This window comes from Copidosoma floridanum, unplaced genomic scaffold (assembly GCF_036245765.1).
Source record: "Copidosoma floridanum isolate Cflo_tuat_1 unplaced genomic scaffold, Cflo_Japanese_pri ptg000013l, whole genome shotgun sequence".
Taxonomy (NCBI): Eukaryota; Metazoa; Arthropoda; class Insecta; order Hymenoptera; family Encyrtidae; genus Copidosoma; species Copidosoma floridanum.
The window spans coordinates 22,636,405-22,658,885 of record NW_028321890.1 but is presented as its reverse complement, the minus strand read 5'-3'; the positions used below and the strand labels follow the sequence as shown (position 1 = coordinate 22,658,885).

General features: G+C 34.9%; 1 protein-coding gene across 2 annotated transcripts in view; it reads left to right on the top strand.

Moving 5' to 3' along the window:
• Positions 1 to 21,721, top strand: part of Ktl (BTB/POZ domain-containing protein Ktl) — a 32,708-nt gene extending 10,987 nt beyond the window's left edge. For both annotated transcript variants that reach the window (XM_089591032.1, XM_089591031.1), the window contains exon 3: positions 20,198 to 21,721. The gene's annotated coding sequence lies outside the window, so the exon portion shown is untranslated. The remainder of the gene's footprint in view (positions 1 to 20,197) is intronic.
• Positions 21,722 to 22,481: the final 760 nt, after the last annotated feature.

Here is a 22,481-nt window from a genome sequence, read left to right as displayed (position 1 = left end):
GGCAATGGGGAGATAAGGGAGGTGCTCTAATTATTTGCTCCGAAATGCAGTGTCTCTTCCGTACATTTGGGGGGAAAAAAGGAGAACAACGAAAGACTCGATGTCGTATTTTTTTTGTCGGGTCACAGCCAGGTTGTTCGCTTGCGTGCTGGTATGTACCGTACGTATATGGATTCGTACACTCTTTCACATAATCTCTATAATTTTTAGATCCAAGACATGGTTGTCGTCGCGTATTTTTCTATGAACAGTATGGCACTGTTATCTAATATTAGAGACGAGCTCACCGAGCACCTGTTAAATATTATCATGGCCCCGATTTGTCCTTTTTTTTTCTTTCACCATTTTTTTCACTCTTTTTTAAACCCAGCTGCCCTATTTTTCTCTCTTTCTTCTTTTTTTTTTTTTTTTTTAATTACCTCGTGTCGTCTACGTCCACAAAATGAAGAAAAATATCAACTGTGTGTTTACTCGCAAAAGTTGAACAGCGTTGGTACATATTTCTTCCAAACTGCAGTTTATTTCAAAATTCCTGAAAAAATATGTAGCAGATTTTATGTATACGTACAACAAAAGGATTTCGAATTCGCGAGCGTATTCACGTATCACAAACAACTACGAGGCGAAACTTAGCTTTTATTATTAAACTTTTTGTATCAAAATACATTTTTGAGTATAACTTTGTTGCACTTTGTCGCAAGAAAACAATAAATATATTTTTTTTCGTTCAAAATTTTTGGAATAAATGATTTTTCTCCGAATAACAGAAATTTCTAAGAAGTAAAAATATCTTTTTTCTCCCGAAAATATTTCGTAGCATGTTGTAATTATTATGACAGTAACATAATGGTATCTTAAAAATAATGCACACTGAAAAAAAAAACTTTGTCAATCCAAATAAACGTTTATTTGAATACGAATAAAAAATATTTATGTGAATGAAATAAATATTTTATTCAAATGTATATTTAGTTGAATCTAATAAATATCAAGTTATAAAGGAAAAATTTATTCGATAAAAATTAATATAATTTAATTAGAACAAATATTTATTTTATTCCAATAAATGTTTCTTGTATGCATTCAATTAAATGTTTACTTGGATTGACGAAATTTTTTTTCAGAGCACAGTAGTACATTTTTTGGAATAACATTTTTTCAGAATATATAAAATTATAACACAAACAAAGGTATTCCAAATTTTTTTTTAATTTTCTCGAAGTTCTGCAATCGCGTATCCTTTGAAATGCTTTTATTTTTTGGCACATTATTTTTTTACCAAGTGATATTTGAATTACTCGGATTTAATTTCTATTCAATTAATCACTAGCGGTACATAACAATAAACGTATACCACAAAATGTCTTTTATACAGTTACAGCGACCGTCCACGGTAGCTGCGTATAAATTATTTCTCTTATATAATTGAACCCCAAGCGCTTTCACATAAATGATTGAAATAATTGTGCTGTATCATTTTACGGTGGTTATTTTGCTTAGCTACGTACGATGAGGTACATACCCGGGTATGTCCATAAATAAGAGAAAAAAAAAGAAAAAAAAAAAAAAAACGCCACTCGTGCATCACACTCGACGTATAAAAATAAACGCCTAAAAATTTTACGTGCAAGACTCACGCGAAAGAGAAAAGAGGCAAGAATTCGTGGAATTCGTTAAATAGCGTTACCACGACGCGCAAGCGTCTCTGAAAAACTGCACTTGTGCCCGTGCAAGTGGGCAGAAGCTTTTTCTTTTTTTACCCTTCCAGTCCTTTTCTCGGATCTCCGCAGAGTTCTCCAAGCGAGCGAGCCCTACCACTCTCCCCTTCGACTGTTGGTATACGTGTTCACTATCACCAATGCGCTCGCCCTGCACCTCCACCTTCTGTGACGACCTTCCCTAATTATTCCGCTCGGCTGATGACAACTTGGCTGTCACGCTTTTTCATTTAGCGCCGCTCGCTCGGCTGTTTTGCCCCTCCTTTTTTTTTCTCCCCGTCAGCAGCACGCAACACATTCTTCTTTCGTTCTTTTAACGCTACGACGCTTCTATTCAGGTACGAATAGCTGGAAAATCAGTGGGAAACCCTTTTTCTTTTTGCCACGCCTCTCTAATACCGACTACGGGGGCGTTGGTTACATTTGGCTCGGTTAAGGGCTTCTGACCGTGTTTTCGTCTCTTTCTCTTTCGTGTGATGGTAAAAGTTTGATTTTACATGGTTGCGTGTAATGCGTGCGAGGCCAGTAGTAGTGTTTTATTTGTTCGCTATGGCAAAGCGTTGCGTGGCTGTAAAGGGAACTTGAACCTGCCCCACTTTTTGGGGTTCGAAATAGCGAGAAATATGAGAAAGGAAAGAGGACAGAGTTAAAATCAGAAAACAAGCAGAAGTAGTCTGTAGTAGATGGATTTATAAATGACCAGAAATTATGAGCTATACCGTAAATCCTTGAAGTACAAGTATAATGGCCGTGGAAAAGACAAGATAACTGTTTCGGTACTTCTATGATCCATAGATTGATGATTGCTGACAAAACCTCCTCATAAAACCAACTTGTATGGATAACCTTTATCATTATATGACAAAATGTTTTTTCTCATGCAACTTCTATTTTTCAAGGTATATTTGATGAAAACAAGATTTGACATTTACTTTGGTTCAGTGGCGTACCTTTAGATCGAGTTTTTTCTCTACCATGACAGCTGTCACAGATTCTCTTATTCCCTCCAACTCCATTATCGAAGCGAATAGAATTTGATCGTTGAAACTCCAACACTTTCCTTGATACAAGTTTCAGTGTCTTCTTAAGTCATCGCTAGTCACATCTCATGACAAGCTGCCTTTTTCAGATTTTTGCTGCTTATTTTAATTGTTTGGAAGAAAAATTGTATAATATTTGGTATTCGTCATAAATATTTCGTGCAACCATATAGTATTTTTGTCATTAAAATGTGCTTTAGTGATATGTGAATTTAGTCGACAGTTAATAATCGTTGGTTATTTGAAGCGTCTTTTCGAGGAAATAACTAGTCAATCGGTCGAAAAATTTTCCAATACCTACCGAAATGTCTTCACGTGAAATGTTCAATTACATAGCAGCCGATCCCCGAGCCCTTGAGAGTGCAGGCATGTGTACACGATGGGTTTCACGATTAGGGATTATGAACATATATGTAGGAAGGGCAGGTCAACAGATATAGAGTCAGGAAAGTGGAACGCCACGTGTATTCGAGGTGAGGTGGCAGAGTCCTTGCTTGACTATTTTTTTCAAGTGCTGAATAAATTTGTAGCTCAACGTGGGTGCTTTGATCAAGCTTTATTTTTAGGAGCGTCAAGTAAAATGATTGACGTGAAAAAAAGCTAAGGGGAATCAATACGAGAGACGTAGTAATGCAATTTTCGATGTTCGTATACTTGTGGGTATGAAAAAATTTTTAACTTCGTTGAAACTGTCGTCTTTTTTTTTTTTTAATATTTCTGAAACACAGTTCCCAAGTATTTATATAAAGTGAATTTCGTAACTTAACTATAACATTTAAATAATTTAATCTAGTTGATTCTGTATAAAAGATTATTTTTGTTTTTTACTAGCTACATGATATTTAGATGTAAAATATAATAATCAATGTTGCTTTAAGAAAAATATAGAAAAATGATTTTCACTTAAAGAATAATTTATTTCACAGCTAGTTTCTTCAATATATTGAATTTATTATCAAATGAAAAATATTTTACAAATTTCTACGCACGGTAGAAGCAGTATAAAATTGCATGATTCGGTAAAATTTGTCTTTCGCAATCAGATATGAGCTTTTTACATATCCCATACACTGTTGAATTTCCATATTCCAACCGTATACCAGCTATCTTTATGCAGTTCTCCTTTATCTACTTTATACTCGAAAGTAAACTAGCTTCCGTATGAAATAGCTTTATCACATACGAAATTGTAATTGCAGAACTGAATGTTGGCCTTCGTATTGTGTGAGAGTTTTTTATTTTTTGTTCTCTAGGGAAGTGAATGATATTAAAATTTTATTAAAATTTTTGTAAAAGCGCACTTTCTTAATTATAAATCTTTTCAAAATTATTTCCAATTAGGTGTATAACAGAATGTTGTAAAAATAAGAATTTAACGAATTTTATCAAAATAAATTAAAATCAAATTAATAAGCTTATTAACTTATTTCTGGTATTTTTAAGTTCTACATTAGGAATCCAATTATTTGCACTGATTTGTTTGTTAATGGCACAACATTTTTTATCCTGTACACGTAATCTTGATGCGAATATTCAACTAAGATATTTTATCGTAAATGTCATTACCCCTGAAATCAAACGTTAGATCATCACTTTTAAAACACAGAAATGCACTATTAATGAATGTTTTTGGACCGTGAAAAAATACTAATAAATAATTGAAAATGTTTACGTATGGAAATATAATTAATTAGACATTACATTAACCAATAGTACCATGTGCAGTTGAATCAACATCAAGCGTATTAACGTTAAAATATTACTGGTACTCAGAATAACTGTTGATAATAGGGTATGATAAAACTACAACAAAAACAGCCACAACAACGAAATGTTGAATTTTAATGTCTGTAAGGTGGATAATTAAAATATTTTTGATGTATATTTTTTCTTTTAAAAATGAATAAAAAGTGACAGAAATAGAGCACGTTACAGTTTCTTGAACAAGAAAAAGACGTCATAAGCACCATAATTTTAACGCATCGTTTTTACGAAATGGCGTCACCTGCTTCCACTTCCACTCCCAAACTTTGAAAAGCTTTATCTGTGTAAGTTTTTATGTAAGTAAAAAAAATTTAATTATGTATTACATATTTTTACTGTAATGTACCTGACGAATCTAATTAAATCCAAGACTTTGTGCAATATGTAAGTAGCGTTTATTCTAGAACTGGGTGGTATTTCAAATTTTCTTTCAAAATAATTAAATTTCTTTTTACAAGAAAGGCTCCGTTAAAACTTGTTTCAAAATAATTTCAAAAACATTGTGTTTCGATTTATTTTTGCTACCTTTTATCACTCACAAATCAAGCAAACAAAACACGTTCATGACACTTAAAATTAATGAACAGCGTTTCTTTAGATATGTATATAATTATTATTATTATTATTATTATATTTTATGGAGAGTATATTGAGGATTTGTAATTTTTGAGCACTCCAGCCTAAGAGAGAGAGTTGATTATTTTCGATTCTTACGAAAGATTTTCGACGACTATTTCTCAAATAATCTCTTCAATACAATCTCTCCGTGATCACAGTTAAGCTTTTTGTAGATTCGAAAGCATACGTCACATTGTTGTTGATAAAAAAACTCTACGGACTCCAAACCGTATTTCTTATGCGAAACGCGCGCCACATTCATTCGTGAAATCCAACCTTCCTCTCGGCTCATTCGCAATCCGTCTATGCCAACTTCTTCCCGAAACTGTAGATGATGAAACACGACGAGCGTAAAAAGCTCGTATCCTCATTTATCCGCCGATCCTTTATCATGTCTTCCGTCGCTCGAGCCCGTGCTGCGAGGCCAAAGCAGAGAAGCACAAGCGAGCGAGTCATTTTCACGAAAATTGCTGGTGTAGGTGCGACAGCCACCCCATTTAGGAGGAGTAGTGGTTCGGGACTCGGCTTCCTCCTGGTTAATTCATCTTCCATATTTTTTTCATCCTTTTTGGAAGATTAAAAGGAAAAAGCTGCCACTGGCTATACTCCGAGATTGCCGCTTTGAGACCCTCGCCCCGCCAGCCTCCTCAAGTCGTTAGCGATACAGTCAGCCATGAGGTATGGTTAATAATAACTTAGGGGGTTGGATATTTTTGGTTACCGCATGAGACCCAATTCTTGGAATTAAAGATAATTTCTCTGTAATCTCAGTACCGCTGAATATTTTCTTTCAGGGGACAAAATTTAAGTTGGCTCGAGGAAATATATTACATTAAATTGCATAATTTTATTTCATTGTGAATTTTTGTCACATCAGATTTATGAAATTTTTTTTAATTAAGAGAAAATACTTCACAAATTTTTTTATTCAAAGGATTGGGTCGCTCAGTATAGTGTAATACGGCAAACGTCGAATTGGAGCTGAAAAAATAATATATGTAGAATTTGTGCGAAACGGTAAGATTTATTTTTAAATTAGCTTTGTATTTGAGCTGAATCATTATAGTGTTTCTTTAATTATTATTAAATTAGTGCTACGTCATTCATTAGCGATTTTAGATAATAAGGGTTGAAATGGTGCAAGGTCTCTAGAGTCACTTCGACTTGGACTCAGTTACCAACGTACATAATATTAGTTTTAAAAATATTTATAGTTAGTATTTATTTTTTGTATTACTTTGCTTGTACAATCAATAATATTTTCTGGAATAAGGACAAGTTCGACGTTATAAGAACTGAATTAAGAAAAAATTCGAGCACTTACAAAAATAAAATTAATTGCTTTTTTTACACTTCCTTCTTTTTTATTAAAAAAAAAAATGAGTGGAAAATTTTTTCAAGAAAAAGCATCTCTTCAGAGAACACCAAGGTGAATTGAGTTTATATTACAATATTCTAATTAAAAAATCCATTTGTCTCTACTGAAAAAAGAGGAAAAAAAAGTTTCCATCAAGTAAACTACATTTCTTTGGACTGTCCCAAAAAATAAGAATAATATTCTACTGTAAAAAAATAACGAAGCTATAAAACTCCACGACGCATCTTTTATCCAAAACCGATGGCATTAAAGATTAGCCTAGTACCTCTTTCCGTATTCTTTAATCTTTTAATAATTAATGAGGCTCATTGGCGCGTCATGCAATACATTTAGGGATTTTAAGCTGAGCTTAAAGCACTATTTTTTTCGCCATTACTTTTGTTGGCCCCCTAAATTTACGTTATTTTTTTACCATTAAACTTTCCAAGTACTGACGTGAATGTTTTCTATTTTCTCGTATACAAAGCTATCAAATTACATTACATCCTTACCTATACATAAGTTTGTTCACTGTGGTAAAAACAGTGACTGAAATATATAACCAGTTCATCTACATCAGTTCTATAAATGAAAATTTGAATAAAATAAGATTTTAATCGTAATCGTATTTCTTTGGCAAAGAAAAGAAAATTTTAATGACGATTTTAATTGATCAAAGAAATGGAACAAAAGTTTTTTATTCAAATCATTTAATTTCAAAATGGCCATTTACGAAAAATAATTACAACGCATTTTCAGTAATTTATTGAATTTGTTTTAATTCATTCATTCAAATAAATGTCATGAAGAAGCAAATAATGTTTAAAATGAATTAATTGAAGTCAATTAGAATTTCCAATCGCTATCCATCACTTAGTACATAGCCTACGTTAATCAAAAACTGGAGTTCACTGGTAATAGTACGCTGAATGCAGTGCCACCCACCTGGTCTGTGAAAATATACATTTATTCATCAAGTTTTCTAAATAAGTGTTGAACCGTGCTTTGAGCTTGTGTGTGTACTTTTGGACAAGGGGTGAATTTAAAGGCTATACCAAGGAAAGTTTAATTAACGTCGCAGTGCACGTGCTCATATTGAGTACCTGTAGGTATAGGTAAACCATTACGTGTGTAACGTGTCTGTGCACGTGTAGGTACCTATTGTGCGCCGTTTACGTGTATATACATGTATATAGATGTGGAGCAGACAAACGTAAATAATTAAATTAATCGTACTGCCAGGAGATTGCGGGTCGCTGGCGCGCAGGTCACAGCTATTGATTAACGAGCCCACGAGTGTGTCTAGTATTAACTTTCGGATTATTTGATATTGCTGCTCTAGGGATACAGATTCAAAAAAGTGTTATATTTTACATATAATTTTACGCGTAGTGCGCGAGGTTCAACTTAATGTAAAAAAGATATCTCCTAACGCTTGATGCGCAATGTACTATGGTTTGTTTAAGCAGTGGTGCATAAAATTTTTCCTTTATACGTTTTAATTTTTGCACCATGATGCAGGAACCAGCACTTCCAGTTTAAATCTTTTCATATAGATTTTGAGTATCAAGTCGCAAGTTTATTCCTTTACAAATGCGACCGTTAAAAATTTGTTTTGTTCAACAGAACAACCTTCTCGGCGCACTTTTTGTACTTACAATACGAGAACGTATTATATAATATTCAAAAAATCTCATATCACAAGGTCAACGACTTTGGTCTCCATTAAATGTCTCTTTTCCAACCAGATACTCCTGCTCTCACGTACATTTTAATTAAGTTGGATAATACCTGGTATAATGCCCTCAAAACTAGCACCAGTTTTCTCGTAGTAAGCGACTGAACTTTCCACATAAATACTCAAAATAGCTTTCGCTGTATTTGCGTACGAGTACACAAAGTAAATAAGTAGCCTTCAAAGCGAGTTTTGCGTACTTTAGGAAGTATTACCATATTATGGTATTACCAATATGATCATATAATGATGATTACTCAAGCCATATAGAATTTCGGTCCGTAATCTACTATGTCTCACGTGCAAAACTGAGGTATTGTAAACTGCTTTGTAAATATTAAATAATGTTCAACATGATTTATCCAAAGTATGATCGAAAAGTGAAGTTACTTTTTTAATTTCACGTTGAAACTAAAGCCCAGAAAAGACAAGACTGAAAAAACCACGTTAAATTCGATCAAATGCCAATTTTTGCTCAATGTTTTCTTCAATTGCGGGGGTACAGAGCATCAGGAGCTCTGGGAAAGGTTGTTATGCTCTGTTCGCGTATAGCAATACGAAAAAAACAATTCATAGATATTTCACCACGATAGTGTGGTTGCTCTCATATTTTACTTGTGACTAACTTTTAACAACACCACATTCAAGCCTCAGCCTTCATATTTATCGGGTTTGGTCCCCTGTGACTTTTTCCTGTACTTGATACTGAAGAGACTCATGATAAGAGATTAGATTTGAAAAAGCACTGGTATCGGTGTACGATAGTTGAGGGGGACGACTTTAAAGGGAATAACGCAACTGCTGGTGGACAAATACATTTTTTTATAAAAATAAAAAGTCACCTTACTTTCTTATCACATCTCGTATAAATGCTCCATATTACAGTATCTTATAAATTTGCTAGAAAATTTCATCTCACGTTTTATTTGGGCTCTGATGTGCTTACAAAATCGATTCGGGTACAAACGGCTGATATTTTTTTAAGAAACAAAAAAGGCTACACGCTCAATGTTTGATACATTAATTGAAACGTTTGCTCACTTAAAATAAGAGCTGTAGCTCGTTACAAGCGAACACGTACGTTTGAAGAATTAATACGTCACTGCTCGTAATGAGCTGTTTGCTCACGCGAATGTGGGGGAAAAATAGGTTTAAAAAAAAAAAAAAAAAAAAAAGACTTCCACGTACTCAATACGCACACATTACATTGCTCTGAGCATTGAATTTCTGAAGCTACGGTGCTCAAAGAAGATATATGCAGGTACTCTCATATCCGAGTAACGCAAACATCAGTATGGCCGACCGCAGGCAACACGACGTCAGTGTCCACAGGATTGTGGACACACGGTGCATGTAGTATAGCGAAACTGGTGTTGTTGGTGGTGATGTCGCGTTACGGAAAATCTCGCGCTATCTGCCAGCTTCACGGCACAAACAGTTTAACGTCACACGTGTATACGTGGATGTGCACGTAGTCGAGATACCTTATTGCGCCTAGAGTAACACCTTGACAGAGAGTATTCAGTGGAGTGGTATTGCAGCAACATTACTTGACCACTTGGTTTGTCAAATACAAATATCGTGTTAATTTTCAACTATGAAAAAACACATCATTATTCATCGAGACTAGTGTGTTAATTTTCAATAGCCAAACAATAAATTTATTCAATTTCATTAAAATCAGTGTAAAACAGCTTAAACACTTTTATTCTGAATATCTGCATACGTATTCAGAATTTGTATCTTTAAAGCTATACATAACTTTAATAGGAAGATGAATTCTGTCAAAAGATACTAAGGTAAACTTTAATAATCACCGACGCTCAATGCATGGGGAGTGTCGTACTTTGTGACTCGTCTTTTCACTCGATACGATTCCACTTTACCACGTTGCTCCCAAAATTTGATGTAAATGGTATAACGAGCTAACATTTGCTAGACGAGAACTTTCTATATTATGTAGTACCATTTACAGACATTTTCATTTACATTGAAAGCACTAATGTGTTGGAAGTTTCCCTGAGCTAAAGTTACGTATTCAACTTATTTAAGTTTGTACTAACTCAACTTAAAACAACTTTAACACAAATATATGTATGATGATTTGATCATACAAAAATAATGAAATGCTAAAATTAATTGAAAAAATATACCATTTAAAAGCACTAAATCATTAAAAACAATTAATTATTACTTTGACAGTATTAATATGCCAAAGTATCGTTGAAGCTTATAAATACTGATTTTGTTTGAACATTTAATTTTGCCATGATGATTTTCAAGCTTGGCAACGGATTACTGTGTGGATCTCATTACTTTTTAAAAATAATAGTAAAAAAAAAATGATTAACAGCACTTGAACTGGTATTACATTTAAAAATCTCCTTTAAGGGTTGATTTTCACAAGATAAAGTGGTTCAAGTGATTTTTTAATCATCTCCTGAACTAATTTAGAGTACATTAGCCAATTTTAATATTTATTTGGTAAATACAAGTGATCACGAGACATAAAAACAAACGGCGAACGAAAAATAAAGAAACGACAAATATCCGAAGATCATTACAGTTTCTGCTCGATTATCCTTTTTCCCAATCGACAGTACTTATCAACCAGCACTCAGGCAGTACGACATCGGAATATTCCAATGAGTAAGTAATATGCTTGATTCTCGTGAGTGATGACATGCTCTATTTTTTTCTCACAATAAAAAAAAAAAAAAAAAAAAACTCCCAACAAGCACTGTAAGTATCATGAAAAAAAAAAAACTATACGCAGATATGTAAACCGTGCAATGTATGTTTTGAAAACCAAGGCGAGCCCTCGTGCCCTCCGGGCTATAACGCGCGTGCTTTAATATGTGCAACCCTACCCACCCACCCACGGTACAGACTGCGCACACAGGCGCACATATTTTGGTACAGGCATGCATGGCATACAAATGGATGTGTGTGCAGTGTAGGCACGTTGACTCAGGGACGTGGGTCGGGAGCGCCTGCACTAATCCCAGAACTCGCGAGCGAGTATGGGTCAAACGAAGCTTCGAGAAACGAAAATAAAAAAACTCATGCATACATACGCGAGGAGAAACGACTGTGTACGGCGTCACGGTAAATTGAAAGAGTTTAACATGCGCATTTTCAGAGGTAGGTATTGTTGAGCCGCAGGCGCTTGCCGACAGCTACAAGCCCTCATAATCGAATTTCCGGCTTTCGCGTTTTCTGAGATTTCGCGTTACGTTGGAGCGGATTACGGATTGTACTATTTTTTTCTTCATTTTTTTTTCTTTTCCATCAGAAAAGGGGATATAATCCAATTGACCATCGACGTGCGCGTAGCTTTTTTAGCATCATCCAACATTACGAAAAATCGCTTTTGATTATTTTTGGTGTATGAATTTTTTTCCTCTTTTCCCTCATCTCGGTGGATCTGTAAACAACATTTTGAACGGGAAATTTCTGGAAATGGATTCGTAGAGGATTTGTTGTCAATGAAAAGTGTCGAGTCATCATCCGTACTTTTTTACCCTATGCTTTTAACGTCTATCGGTGACAAGGTGCATGAAATCTTACAATATAGTTTTAACCTACATTTTCAGAGTAGCTAAAAGTTTTTTTTAATGAACAAAAATGCGTGTTATTGACAACTGGATTTATGTTTTTATAAAGTTTTTGCAAATTAAAAATGACGGATTTCAAACCAAATTAGGGTGTGCCGTAGCAATTTTTATGTCCATTGATGGCTCGTCTTACCTAATTAGTCTGTTTCTACTTAATTATACAGACGCATATAATAGTTAACAGGCAACAAAAGTTAAAAATTAAAAAAGTGCATTCAAAAGCTGTAATGATATGCTTCCATTATAAAACTAAAAATTAGACAGTAATATTAAGTCGGGGTCTTCGATGGTGTACATTTTAAATACAAAAATGGGTTTTTGTACGATAATAAGCTCATAAGTGGTTGTCAGTTCGATCAATTCAGTTATAAATTGAAATGAAATTAATCACTTGCTCAGTACGTCCAATTTAACATTGTTCCAATGTACTCAGCAGAATAGCGATAAATGTAGAAAACAATTTTTAATAATCCTACCTCAAAGATTCTTTATTTAAAACTAAATTAAATCGCTGTACAAATAAAGTTACTGCGAAGGGCATTGAAATAAAACTTCTAGGTCAAATTTCATGTTAGTGAAACCCATTTAGTGCCATTTTATTAATAACGTCATGCTCTATCGACCCACTTTCTACTCGAAAATAAAAATGTATCCCTCGATGTGAGCTCGTAAGTGATTTTTGCGTAGTGGTTGTCTTGTCTTCAAAGTGACTGGTAATAAATTTTAAGAAATATGACTTATTAATATGAGTATATCGACAAATAATAAAAATACATCCCGGTATCGTTTGACATGCGAATACGTGATTTGATTCATGAATTTTTGAAAAATCATCAAATTCAGGGAAATCATAATCTCCAAGGGTTCATAGAACCAAATCGAATTACCGATATTTCCATCACTGAACCAGCAAACCTGGCTAAATGACAAATTTTGTATCACAACGATAACGCCGTAAAAATATAGGTACACTAAAGCCAAAAGGTAAGGAAGCTAAGAGTAAGGAAAAAGGGGCCTCCACCTCTCAAATAATTCATTTTCAGTGGCACTGAGCACACCTCAGCTTTGCGAAGCAGCGTGCACATTTGCTCTTTATAAAAGCGAAACAGTGGCTGTCGCAGCCCCAAGGAGGCTAACGCCGGATTTTGAAAAGTTCTCCCTTCCCCCACTTGACGCCACACATAATGACCCGAGCCCTAATAAATTCTCGTCGCGGCAGCCGCGGGATAGTAAGTGTACGGGCTTCACGAGCTGCTGAAAGTGCTGAATATTCATGACTCTCGGGGGTCCGTATTGAGGAGCGCTTACACAATGCCTGCGCAGCAGAGAGATCAGCTTCGTAGACGGACACGCTGGTCTACCTTCGCTCGGTATTGATGTACCAATGGCTGATGGTCTCGTTATTTTTTTTTCCCCTTTATTTTTTTTTGCCTGCTAGCTAGCTCTTTGGACACTCCATGACTTTACTCTGGATTTTTGGCTGCACTCGAGAAAATAAGAACGGAAATCCATATCGATCGGGGAAAATTTAATTTGGGATGAAAATAGATTTGACTTTCGGGAGTTGCGATTCTAGCACGTTATGACTGTTCATGGCATGAGAAATTTCAATTATAAAAGAATTATTTTTCGGGCCATTGAAAATTAATTTCTTATGGAGTGAATAGCTGTGGCCCTAGAATAGAAAATAACTCGATTTTGAATGGTTTTTGTCAATTCATCCCTAATAAATGGGCACAGCAACAGATACCCCCCCCCCCCAGACAAACTGGAGCTGTAAAAAAAAAAAAAAAAAAAAATTAAATGCGCGTCATGAATACAATCTAGCTGCAGATATGCCGTACATAATAATGTGTACATAAACCAAGTACTTATCTATATGCCGCATAAATCAAGCCTCGCTGATTTTTCCGTAGTGAATGTGACTCTCGACGCGCTCGCGACCGGAATGATCGAGGGGACTGCAGATTCGTTCGAGAGCCATTATCAAGCAAGCGCCTGGGGCACACCTCTCGAAGCCCCTCGGGAATTTTCCCCCGACCTTTCAACCCGGAAATAAAGCAGTAGCACTATCAATTGTACCCCGCGCATCTATAACGATTTGTGCACACACTGATACATATATATGTATATTGTAGGTAACAGGGCTCGTGGATCTTCTCGCGTACACGTAATATGTGCTAGAACAGACAGTGGGACTTACGGCTCGAGGGCGCACGCATACTGCACTGACGGGTTTCTCCCTCGTACATTCACGTATACAAACAAGCGGGCGTTTATCCAGGTTGACGTGTATATGCCACCTCCGAATCCAAAAGGCATTCACATTCGCGTTCGTACATCCCCCCTTCCCCCCTTCCCCCCCATACGTGGTTGTTGAAAGGAGAGAGAGAGAGGAAAGCTCGAGCTCCTGAAATGCAAATGCAATTTGCGAGCTCATTTGCCACACGTGTGTTGGAAGTACGGACAGAAAGAGATGGAGGGATTAAGCTCGGGAGAGCGAGCGGAATCATAATGCATCTGTAATTCATAGTGTCGTGGGTATACCTACCTGGGTGGCCTCGATTCTTGGGGAGCGTCGCATATTGTGTGCCCACGTATAGCGATTGTAGCAGCGAACGAGAGCTTAGTCTAGACACCAACATCAGCTGGCTCCCTAGGGACGCGCGCCTGCGTGCGCGCGTGCTTGAATTACTGGGGTTGAAGCGAGAAAAAATCGGCTCATCTTCTTCGTTTTAATAGTACGGAAAGGGCTGGTGAGATTTGTTTTATTTGTTTTATCCATAATGTGTGCCTTTACGGTTCTTTTTTTTTTTTTTTGTTTGTTTTCGTGGAGAATAAAAACAAACAACAGTGACAACTATTAGAACAATTGATCAGTTATATTTAGGTGCATATGCAGGATCGAGAAATTTTACCATCACAATGTTAAATGTGTGTTAAATTTTTTTTCTTTCTTAAATTTCTTATCATCACGTGTTAAAAGCTTTGCGTAATCTGATTTTGTCGTGACTTTTTTTCTGTATTGAAGTTCTCATAAGAATACATACCTATATTGTAATGAATTCTGAGAACGTGAAAACTTTTTTGTTTGATCTTTTGTGCTTTTTTCGTTGAAAAGTAGGCTAGCAAACTACAAAACATACGGCAGAGCAAGCAACCTCTGAAAAGTTACTATGACTTTGACAAATTTCATCCTTTCCTGTTTGCCTTTGAAATTCATAAACGGATTGCTGTACTTGCATAGTTCCACGTAACCAAAGGAAGCAATTTTTGTCATCTTATATATATCAATTGGCAAGTCTTCCTTATATCATTTTGTACATTATTTCTTCGTGTAAATTCTTTTTTGCAACAATTTGTTTTATTATGAACTACCGTAACCATTGTTACTCTCTGGTTCATGTAGAGTTATTATGAACTCTCTTGTCTTGTCTTGGAAATTGTTTAAATTATCCAATGATAAATTTGTATCAATTCAGATTATTGGTTTATACGTTTTTTAAATTACTTAATTAATTTATACATTAGTTTTATTGATCTTTTGTAAATGAAGCATTTTAAAGACAGTTATACATAGTAGGAGAGTAAAAATAAAGAGAGATGGAAAAACAAAAGTAAAAAGTGTTAAAATGTCAAAAAAGTAAGAGAAATAATAGTAGTAATAACGACCGGAAGATCATGAGGCGTTGACCGTAATCAGTTATAACGAAGAGCAACGCCTCGGACGTGTCGAGTATAAGTACGGCAACAAGAAAAGGCATACACGGTGCGACAGTCGCCCCACATGCCTGCTCGCCCAAACTAAACTTGATTGGCACCCCAGAAGGGACGCTCAGCTTTTTAGAGCTTTCTCTCGCTTTGACAGGACCGACCTGACATGTATTTGCGACTGCTCCTTTTTTTCCCTATTTTATCAGCGATAATAGAGTTTTTCAGCTGGGATGTTTCAATTTTTTTTTTTCGCCTTAGAAGCCATAAATATTTGGAGCTTGTGGAAAAAAAAAAAAATACATTACTTCGTTCCCGTCTTGCTTCCCTTTTGCGGCGCTAAAAGCGTTAATGACAAATCGCCCTTCAGTGCAGACTTAGTCCACCGGTGGTGCGCTACACTAGCCTTTTCACCCCTTCTCCACCCTATACTTTTCTACGCTGCTGTCACTTTTTCCACTCTCCCTTGTTAAACAATGTCGTGCCATGATATCGGATAATGTGCTCGCTTCCTCTCGGCGGCCGTTCGTTCAGTACTAGCTCGCGTGACTGCAAATAAACCTCCTGTGAAAGAGCTTCCGGGTACGAGCGCAGCGAAATAATGACTTTATTTTCCAGCGTAATTAAAACGAAATTTTCTTTCCTTTCTTTTTCTTTTTTTTTTTTTTTTTTTTTTTTTCTCTCTTTTTTTTCGTGCTGCAATTTCTCTCGGCATTTCATTAATTAGTAGAACTCAGCGGATCGTCGAACTCTGTACGGCAACTCTCTGAATTTCATTTCGAGTGAAATTCCAGACCACCACGTTCACTTCTCTCTCTTTCTTTCTCTCTGCATGTAACTTTTTCTCTCGTTATTGAACGGACTTTTCTGTGGAGACTTTTTCATGAACTCGAGATGCCCACATTTTTCTCATTCCAAAAGTCTGTTCGAGGAACTTGGCTGAAACTCTCCAAAATCAATCGACCAAAAAAGTATTGATGCTAAAACAGTTTTCAATAAGATGTTTTTCATGAATTTTCATCAAACAACTTTTGAAACATACTGCAAATGTTACTAATTTTCGTAATTGAGCATAGTATTAATTAATTTAGTTTTTACAAAATTTTATTTAAAAAGAGGAATTGACAACATAGTGGTGTACTCTTGCATCGTAACATTAAATAAGCATGATACACTGATAGATAATATTGTATTTAAATTGTACTCATTAATTTTTTAACCAGCACTGACAGTTAATAAGTGAAATGTTTGACACTATGACAGTGGTTTGAAAAAAAAAAAGAAAAAATTTAGCGACATTGTTGTCAATCCAAAGTTTTGAATAATTGTTAATAAATCATTAGCCAGTCTCAAGTGATCCTTTCTATCAGTAAAACGAAACGTCATGTCTGCATGATGAAACGTACATTTTATTCAATAAAATGTAATTTATGTAAAAAAAAAAACACAAGTTGTCAATTATTTTCAATGATCTCAAATGATTCTACTTTAATTTTTTTAACAAATTTATTTTATGATGAAAATCTTGATAATTTGTCAAACAATGGCTATTACAAAAATGGGACAGAAAAGTGCTTCTCTTGATTGGAGCTTTTACGGCAGGATCCATTTAATTTGTCATTTACATTCCACACCGAATCCTGCAGAGAAAAAAAAAGGGTGGTACCGTAAACGTATTGCGATCGATTTTCATTTATTTCTCATCCTGAGCAGCCTTTAGTAAAACGACGCGTTTTTATTGCACTAGCGAAGAACAAAAAGCGTCAGTTGATTGCCGTACACGAAAAATTCGCTCGGGTGTGTGCTTGGGTATGAAGAAAAGCGCGTGCATAATGCAGTGCCACCCACTAGGAACGGGGACTCGATAAAAGGCGGGGCACCCATATCACGCGTGTGTTACTTGGCCCGGGCGCAATATGAAAAGCGCACACGCTCTCGCGAAAACTCTTTTCACCCTCGGCGTGCCCGTGTATGTTATACATACACACGATGAATATTCTCACCGAGAGCTTTTGTGAATTCAATGCGTGCACGTGACGCGTCGGCCATACGAATGAATTTGAGATTCGTTAAAAATTGCCTGCCCACGCGTGGTTCTCTTTTACTTACATTCTATATGGATCGTTGCATGAAAAATGCAATACTCGGATGTGTGATTCGATGGAATTTCTAAAATTTAGTGTTTTTTTTTTTTTTTTTTTTTTTTTTTTTTTTTTTTTTTTTTTTTTTTTTTTTTTTTTTTTTTTTTTTTTTTCAAGTTGTGGGTGAGGTTGAAACACACTGGCCATTTTTTAGCCGGACCCATTTAGCGTGCGTGCAAATAATGGTTAAGTATTTTTGAAGTTTGGCATAACGATTCCAGTGCCACCAATGTATGTAGGAAGTTTATGAATATGTTATATTGACAATAACCTGTAATGAAGTAGAATAAAAAAAAAATTTTGCCACAGAAATGACATTTTAGCCACATATAAAGTTTTTGACCTTTTTCTCGAAACATGTATTAAGATAAAAATGGTGTAAATAAATACTTAAAATAAGTTCTCAGATAAACAAACTGGGACACGGAATAATGTGATTTTTGTAAAATGACCCATGTATGCTGCTGTACACGCGCGAAATGTTGACTCCACGTTTTTCGGGCTCGTTAAACGCTCAAAGTGTTCACTGTTCCGCGCCACTGTACTTCGCATTACGTATATAATATACATTGATACATAGCACCAACAAATTTCGTTATATCACGACATACTGTTGCGTTGCCAAGTTTAGTTCGTTCGTCCAAACGACCATTTTTCCGTCCGAAATGTTTCTTTTCTTCTCCGCCAATATTTCGCAAATTTTTTATTCCCATCCTCCATTTCGTAACGGGGCAATTGCCCGTTAAACTTCGCGGACAGCGTAGCCTGTACATATTATATCAAGTTGGTCGCTTTTCATCCACTTGCTCCATCTTTTTGCTAAACCGATATTATTATTGTTTTTTTTTTATCACTAGTGGAAAAGTTTAACGCCAAACTTTGTACGTGAAATCAGAGTACAACACAACAACATACAATTTTTAAACCTGAGCTAATATATCGGTATTACTTGTTCAGGAACTTAATTCTCTGTTGTTTTAAATCAATATTTTTATTACGAACTTTGATCTGCTGCCTTTAAATACCACGTGTGATTTCAATTAAAAGCGGCGCAAGAAAATCATTATTAAAAATTACTTAAACAAATAAAAATTTTTTTTTTTATTTCTCTGTACAGTTTTAGCATAAAAATACGAGAAATAAATACATAAACTTCATGGTTTTAGACAAAAAAATTCATAAAATCATACCGCAAAACATACGTTAGAGAAACTTGGCGTATCTATGAATCTCGCGGTTAACTGTATAGCTAGCCTCTAGACTACAAGGTGTATGTGAAAAATACTCCTCGTCGAGAGCGTAAAAAAGTAGGAAGCAAAATGTATACGTACGTACCTATGCCCAGGGAGTGCCGAGTGTGAAAAATCGAGTTTGCAAGAGTTATTCTACATCAAAATATACGTATGTACGTGCGTGCGAGCACGTCTTCAGAGCTGCAACATCGATTTGCAATCATCTTTACTCGAAGGCGCCTTGTGAAACTCAGACACGCGTGGGCGCCTATCGGGCGTATACAGTATTTCTCTTTTCGCGAAAGAAAAATATTATGTATGCGATGCGTCCATAATGCACATTGACTTGGATGTTAATCGATAGCGTAGTTAAATAAACACTATTATAAATTACTGACAGGAAGAATTGCTTGTCGATAATGAATGCTTCATTAACCATAATTCAAGTTTTACAATCGTCGACAATTAAGACGCTGGCAATAAGGCTATACTTGCGAGATGTACTACAAAAATTTTTGGGCAGTTACCACGAAGTTACGTTCAACTTGCTAATAAGTACTCGAATACTATTTAACGAATCAGGCCCGAATATTTTAGATATTCTACTCGTACTGTTTAGTTATTTACAGTTTTTGTCAAAAGTGAAATGGTGTTCCTGAAAATAATTCTAATCTAAAAGTTAAGATTTCGATCGATTAATTTTTAGAAAGTTAGAAATTTGTTTATACTACCTCGTGCATTTACCTTTCAAAAACATGTGTAGAAAATTTCGAATCGTTAGAAGTTAGTGTTTCTTTGAAACCAACTTTGTTTCAAGAGAATAACTGATCGAGATGCCATAGTTTGTATGAGTTATTGTTTTTTTTTTGCTTTTACGACTAGGCTGTTTGTTCAAAACGTAAAACAAAGCAAATTCATACTATGTGTTCAACCAGTTTATAGTAAATAGTCCAGATTGAAAAAATTGTTCTGTCAACTCGTTGAAAAACTCGAATATATCATGTAAAATACAACAAAAATTGTAAATGTACAGCAAAATATTGGTCAACTAGAATCATGAAACAGAATAAGAACTATACTTTAGTCTCAACCCATATTTTTAAACAGCGTTTTTTTACCAATTTATTGATATATATATTATTTGCTCACAGTCTCTTTTATAATTGTATAATGGATTAATACGGGTCATAATAAAATAAATTAACGACTCATGTATGCAATAATTTATTTTCTGTCACTCACGATGTGCTTATGTTTGTTGCAGGGTGCAAGAGGTAGCCTATCACCTACGCTGCTGGAAGATGAGTCTGCTTTAAGACTGTACGTGCGATCATCAATAAACCTCGCAACGGAAGAATATGGAAGGTGACGGTGTACCGTTGGAGGGAAAGTGGGCGAGCGACCGAGCGAATACTGTTGTACTAAATATATACATTTATTTTATTATCTATTTATAAAACAATGTTACCATACCCTTTTCGTCATCGTCGTCGTCAATCTCGTCTTCAAATGGTTTTAAAGGCTCCAAGCGTGCACTTTATTCCTTTAACTCTGACACGTATATAATTATCGTAATTTGTGTACAAATAAAAAAATATATGTACAAGACGTACACATGCATTAGTTTCTACACTGAGAGGAAAATCTATAAAAAATTATAAGGATATTATATCAAAAATGGATGTTCTGCATCGTAAGTTCTAATTAAGATGCCAAAACAGATAAAGTCTCTGTTTAATGGAATCGTAAAAATGTATGTGCTACAATTGTAATATTTACTATGTTAACTATAATTTTTACTATTTGAACAATAATTTTTTTTTGTTTCAATAATAATTTTTCCATTTTGTCATTTTTAATACAATTTACTATGTAGAGCAGTGTATTTTTTAAAAGAATTTCCCTAAAATTTTTATAGTTTTTCCCTCTCAGTGTGGACCAAATGGTTCGTAAAAATCATATTTATTATAAATAGAAAAAAAAATATTCGTACATCTAATACGTTATTTGCAGTGGCTGTTGGTGACGATTGCGCTATACGTGTTTAAGTAATTACGATGATATTTGAGCTCACAGCCATTGGTACAATCATACGTTAAGTAATATATATTAAAACACACACATTGACTCCTAAAAGCGTGATATAAAAGTAGAAAATCAATCAAATATAACGTATACTATATAATAAATACATGTGTACTTCGCGACATGAGAAAAACGCATATTACGCGTATAGAACTCACAATGCGACGCTTTATCAAATCTGAAACATATATACATGCACTTGGAACTAACCATACTACGATGTTAGCTTTAAAAAGGCCGGAATTTTAAGTCTCGTGAGAATATAAGTGGACGATTTGCGATGCGATCTCCCGTACAGTACAATCATCACAACAATTAGCCGACCATGAAAATGTGCATATACGAATATACATAAATTAATTTATTCTTAACTATACGTTCTATCGTACAACACACTTTGATGGACACAAATTCTATTTCCGTTCGATTAATCAATGATCTTCTTATATATATATACATATATATATATATATGTAAGACAATACAATTAATATTTAAGAGAGAATAAAAAATAATGTTCACCGTTAAAACTATGATGTATATTTTTTCGAGCTGTGCTCGCGATGATGCGGTATGGGCGTTACTTGTATGTTTTAATGCTCGTAGATATGTTATTACTATTATTATTATTATTATTATTATTATTATTACTATTACTATTTATGTGTGTAAAACGAGATAATGGAAAATAAATGGAGAAGGTAACAAAAAAAAATCTGCTGTTAAATATGACGAATGACATTAAAATCAATATCGAAACGCTCCGACCAAAGTAAGCTTACTGACACCACTTAGGCGTAATAGCTGCTTCAACGATTATGCGAGACATCGCGACGTGTCTATATCGCACTCATGTACAGGTATATATAGGTATGTGTGTGCTTTAACTCTGAAACTTTTCCTCCGAGCTCGCTAAGTAATTCGCATCAGGTGCAATACATGTGCATGTAAAGTACGAAATAACTTTATTCCTGCCGATGGATGCTACAGCGTAAAAGGAGGAGTATTTATACCTGTTACACCAAAGGCAGACGGCAAAATCCAAATTCAACGTAAACTTTGTTTTTGCGCGAAATTGTTACTTTCGTTTTGCCCAAAGAGCTCACGGTGCTTCATTTTTAAACTGATTAAAATGGGTATTTTTTTTTTCATCGAGTTTTCCCAGAAAATATAGTTAAAATGTGTATATACTCTGTAAAGGTTGCTGTAAAACAAAAAAAGAGAATCAACACGACACTCGTGCACCAATCAAACTCTACTGTAAACAGATTTTTGTGTGCATTCAGAAATTTCAAAAATCATTATACATTGTTGCACTGCATCATACAGTTTGATGAATAAAACGAAAAAAAAAAGAAAATAAATAAATAAACTAATAATCGATATGCGTCGATAAACGGAGAAAAAATTCATAGTGCTGTTTACGGTAAAGTTGAGATTTTACTACAGATACTGAATTTTTT